Here is a 6,000-nt window from a genome sequence, read left to right as displayed (position 1 = left end):
TTCTTTGATACTCTTTCCATTGAGTGGTGGGGTCTATGTCTTCTCCTCTTGAACCTGGATAGGCCTCTGTGACTGAATCAATCAGTGAAGTAAAATGCCACGTACCACTGCCTTATTCTTTTGGGGACACTTGTGTTTAGAACTCAGCCATCACGCTATGAAGAAGCCCATGTAGTCACATGGAGAGGTCATGTAAAGGTGTTCCAACAACCCTGGCCAACAACCCTGGCTAAGGTCTCAGCTAACAGCTAATGTCAACAACCAGACATATGAGAAAATTAGCCTTTATGTTTCCAGCCCTCAGCATTGAGTCACCCCCAGCTTTGAGTATTTCCAGCTGAGGCTCCAGACATTACAGAGCAGAGATACACCATCCCATTGTGTCCTCTCTGAATTCCTGACCCACCACATTCATGAGCATCTAAAAGGTTGCTTTATGCAGACTAAGTTTGGAGTAGTTTTTGTACCACAATAGATAACTGGACCCACTCATAGTTGAAGACAGGAGTCTGGGCACAACTGGCTTTCCTGGCTCAACTTCCATTGCTCCTTCTACCCCCACCCTTGCCATTCTCCTCTATTTTTTCTTTGCCTTCCTACTGCTGTCTCCCATCACCCCAGGTTCTCCCTTACATGAACATCTCATGCATTTTCACATTCCTTGGGCCTTTGCTGGTGCTGTTCCCTCTTCCAGGCTTTCAACATCAGGAAGACCTGGGTTTCAGTCCCATATGGGCCACTTTATAGAAAAGTAATCAACATCTCTAATCCTTGCCAGAAAAATAGGGATAAAAATAGAACTTATTCATAGATTAAATGGCTAAAGTATGTAAAGTTCTTAGTGCTTGGCACATAGTAAACATTAAATAAATATTAGCTATTACATTCTTTCTATCTTCTTAAGTGAGTTTCTATTGAACATCAAGACCTAAATGAAAGCTCTTGTCTTTAAATCTGAGAAGACACGATATGTCCATTTATCTGTGAAGACAGCCCCACCTACCAGACAAAATTGAATTGCTCCTTCCGTTATGTTCCCACATCCTTTATTCTTCTTCTATTATAGCTTTTATAAGTATCTTTTTTTATGTGTGACCCCATTAGACCCAGAATTTGTCAAGGAGAAGGTTTAAGGCAAAGGCCTCACAAAAGAAAGAATGTCCTTGTCTCTTACGTGTGTGTATATATGTATGTGTATGTATATATATTTGATATATGTGTACAGCAAATATTATAGTGGGGAAAGGGAAGTGAAGAATTGGTTATATGGCTATGGCAGGACAAGACTCAAGAATTTACAGAACCTGGGGCCCTGTCCATATGCTCCCTTGCAAATATCCCCAATTCTAGTGCCCTCTTGTTGTTCTCTGTCCATCTTGCAGGGCAAGCCCTGAGGTAAACCTAACTGTGCCAGTACCAGAGTTGCTGAACACTGCCAGGGAGAATCACACACCTGAGCTGACTGGCTGCTCTTTAACCTCATCTCCAACTGTAAATGGGTACTTGGTACTGCTTGCTCATCTTACTGATTTCCTTCACTCCTTAAGATGACTTTGTGTCTCCTCACTTTGCTGTGTCCCTCATCTTCCTGCTGAGCTCACTTCAGAGCACATTAGGAAAAATAAATGCCATCAGTGTGATGTAGTTATCTTCTTCCTCCTTGCGGACCTGCACTCAGCCCCTTTCTCCTCCTGTTAAAATGAAGGGCCTGTCCCTTCACCTATCAAAGGCCAGTTCCACCATTTGTGTTTGGAGTTTTTCTTTCCACCCTTTGACTTCCCCCTTCTTTTCCTGCGTTACCATCTCTTGTCTCTAATAGATCATTCCCATCGCAGTGTCAGCATGCTCTAATATTTCCCTTATTGACTTCACATGCTGTACCCTCTTCTCTACTGCTCTATTTTTATGCTCCCCTCTCAGCAAAATTCCTTTAAAATAGTCACTGCACATGTTAACTCTGCTTCCTCTCTCACCATTCACTCTTCAGTTTACTCCAATCTGGATTCTCTTTCTACCACTCTCCACTGAAACCATGCTTGTGAGGCTTGCCAACAGATAGTTAGCTGTGTTCACTTTAAATTCATAGTAGCATTTGATTCACTTAACCCCTCCCTTCTTTTTGGCCCTTATACATCATTTGCTTCTGGTTTTCCTCTTTCACACTGACTGCTCCTTTTTAATTTTCCTCCTATATCCTACTTCCAAATGTTAGAGTTGCTTAGGGTTCAGTTCTAAGGCTTCTTCTGTCTTTTCTTGCTCCAGTTTCTCCTTAGGTCATGTCATTTATTTCCCTGAATTTAAATAACATCTTCATGTTGATAAATTCTAAATAAGGAGCCCAGACATCTCTGGGCCACCAGACTTGCATATCCAGACTTGCATATCCAACTGCCTATTAAGTATTTCCACTTAGATAGCCCATATGCATCTCAAATTTAACATGCCCCAGAGAGAAATCTCAGTCCCCTCCCATTCTCCTTTCCCAATCTAATCTTCCCTATTTTAGTAAACAGTATCACTTTCCACACCAGTTACTAAAGAAGCCAGTAAGATGGAATCATTTTTGATTCTACCAAATGCTGTCTACCTCCAAAATATACTTATCTCTATCTCTATAGATACCTAGCTCAGATAGGCACTCTATAAATATGTCTTTAATGAAAAATAGGAAAAAGGTTAATAGTTTGTCCACTTGAGAAACTCTGGAACAGGTTGCTAGGAGCCTTATTATATGAGAAGTTGGTATTCTTGTTGCCAGCAGGGTAAGTAGATACTGAAATTAAAGCACACTAAAAATAAGTGGGGAAAGATTTTCCCAGCTTCCGGAATGAGTAGAGAATTTACCTGGGAGGGAGATAAGAGTCAAGGTGCTCAGATCCTTTTGAGTCACCATATTGTGGTGTGCAAGGGAGGAAAGCTTATACAGGTGTATTAGTCTGTCCTCATGCTGCTAATAAAAACATACCCAAGACTGGGTAATTTATAAAGGAAAGAGGTTTAATTGACTTACAGTTCAGCATGGCTGGGGACGCCTCAGGAAACGTACAATTATAGTGGAAAGAGAAGCAAACATGTCCTTCTTCACATGATGGCAGGAAGGAGAAGTGCCAAGCAAAAGGGGAAAAGCCCCTTATAAAACCATCAGATCTCGTGAGAACTCACTATCATAAGAACAGAAGCATGGGGGTAACCGTCCCCATGATTCAATTACCTCCCAACAGATCCCTCTCATGACACATGGGGATTATGGGAACTACAACTCAAGATGAGATTTGGGCAGGGACATAGCCAACCCATATCAACAGGTTAGGGATCAAACCCCTCTGGGCCATACCTTGGGAATTTTCTCCAACTCTCTTCACCAAAGAGTTTGTAATCTCAGAGAGTGAAGCAATACTTTGCAGAGTTCACTCAATCCTAAGAAGAGGGGCAGCTCTGTAGTACCTGGAATGGGTAGCATGAGGGCCAGCAGCAGTGCTGGCAAACAGTAGTACTAAAACAGCAGAGAAGCTTTACAAGCTACTGACATGCAGGAAGAGGAGGTCCAAGAAAGGTGCGTTTTCAAGGCTTCATGTTCCCAAGTTGCTACAGGTGCTTTACACACACAAACACACATGCACACATACATGCACACATGCCACAGCTCTTGTCAAAAATGTCTGTGAAAAGCACCATCCCATATCACCCTCTTGGAGAGTCACTGTACACATTTGCATTATAAATGCTCCACCAAGTTCTACAAAAGAAAATAATGGCTTAAGTATATTTTGTGTAGCATGTTTGGCATTGGAACCCTTTGTCATGGATACCTTTTACCAAGTCACTGACTACTGCTCCACCAGACACAGGATTGCAGGGAGGCAAGGTTTCTCTAGATGTGGACTCAGGCTCAGAGGGTCCTGGAGAGTTCTTCACAAGGGGTCTGCAAATCCCCCTGTGCACCAAACCCTGAATAAACAACAGTTCTCAAACACATAGTTGCTACTTTAAAAAATATGCCTCACTACCTATAATTTTTAAAATACTAATTTTTAATCACTTTATACTACATGTGTAACAATGACCCTATTTTGTGGGAACATGAAGAATATTTTTTCATTAAAAGGGTTTTTTAAATAAAAATGAAAAATTTGTGGATCAGCCATACTTACAGTGATTTTGACCCTATAAATAATGATGGCTGACATCTTTTGGTGCTTAATATGCATGGGTACTGCCCTAAATGTGTTATAGAGATTATGCTACTTAATCCTTATAAACACTGGGTGCAATGGCTCATGTCACTTTGGGAGACCAAGGTGGGAGGATTTCTTGAGGCCAGGAGTGCAAGACCAGCCTGGACAACTTAGCAAGACTCCGTATTTACAAAAATAAAAAGAATTAGCAAGGCATGGTGGTGCATGTCTGTAATCCCAGCTACCTGGGAGGGAAGCTGAGGTGGGAGGATTCCTTGAGTCCAGGAATTCAAAGCTGCAGTGAGCTATGATTGTGCCACTGCCCTCCAGTCTAGGAGACAGAGTAGGACCCTAGCTCTAAAAAAAAAAATAAATTCTTATAACCACCTTATGAAATAAGTACTCATATTGTCATTCCCATTTTGTAGTTGAAAAAATTAGGCTTAGCGAAGTTAAAGTGCTGCAATTTGTTGAAAGCACATGTTATAAAGTGGTAGAATTGGGATTTGAACCCAGGAGCCTGAGTCCAGAGGCAGCATGTTAACCACTAGGCTGTATCTGGCTCTCGTTGGAATGATGTGTCCTGAAGGGAATAAGGCACAAGCCATGTGTTCTATCCTTTTCAGGGAAGAATGGGGACTTCTGTGTCCTGTTTTATGGCAGCTAATCCTAATCCTACAAACTCCTGAGAAATGTCTCTACAGACTTCTTCACAAGACTCTGCCCTCCCTTCTTCTTCATTAATTATGCATCTGGAAAAAAAAAGTCAATTCAGCATTTGGAGGAAAATGAAAGCATGAAAGAAGGGACCTTACCTCACCTTTCTTTTAGGCTAAAAATTCACATTCTTTCCTCATGAAGTCACATCCATCTTCATAGCACCTCACCGGGATTTGGCCCAGAAACAATTGCAAAAAGCAAACTGACAGAATTACCAAGAGTTACGAAGCAAAACACTCCCTGCCGGTGGGGTTGGTGGGGGGGCGTGTCAATGTGCCTTTCCTAAAAGAGGGAAGCACACGTGGCTCAGAGCTGAGGCCCCCTCACCTCACTCTGGGTCATAATGCTGAATTATGCGCACTCCTCTTAGTCAGGGGACATAATTTGAGTGAGTTAAGTTGTGCCCTTGAACCCATGGCAAGGCTTAATATCTATAATTTTAAAAATAAAAGCAGACACACCAGAGAGCAAAAGGAAGGCAAAAAGTGTTATGATGGTCCTTCATGCATAAAGATGACGATGACTGAAAAAGTGCAAGGCCTTGACTCTCAGCCCCAGAAAATAATCTCCTGAGTGTTCCTGCTTAGTGTCTCACATTGGAGTTGCTTTTGTCTTTCTTTCAGCATACAGAGTAGATTTTTGCTTACACATAAACAGTGCTGCCCCATCCCAGATAGTATCCCACCAGGAAAATGGAACATAAAATTGCTTTCTTGAACTGTTTTTATTTTTGCAAGTTATTTTCCAGAGTTTTCCCAGCATGTCTCAAGCAGCACTTTAATAGTATTCCTGAGGTGCAAAACAGTATATTAGAAATGATGTATTGGGAAAAACACGTATTTAGGATTTAGATGAGAGTTAACAACTTAACTGCCTTTTTAAGAGCTGCATTTAAACGTGTGTATGAAGGTTTTATGGGAAAAACAAAACTTTTGACTAGTCAGCACTGTATTAATCTATTCTCAGACCACCCAGAGTGACAATACTTTGCATAATTTCTTTTATAGATTAGTCTGGAGCACTATGTTGTAGTGTAGGTATATGTATCTGTGTATCTATATATGTGTGTGTGTTTTTTTAGCTAAAAATAGGGTGAAAGGAGAAG

This window comes from Pongo pygmaeus, chromosome 9 (genome assembly GCF_028885625.2).
Source record: "Pongo pygmaeus isolate AG05252 chromosome 9, NHGRI_mPonPyg2-v2.0_pri, whole genome shotgun sequence".
NCBI classification, from domain to species: Eukaryota; Metazoa; Chordata; class Mammalia; order Primates; family Hominidae; genus Pongo; species Pongo pygmaeus.
Note: the sequence above shows the minus strand (reverse complement) of the source record.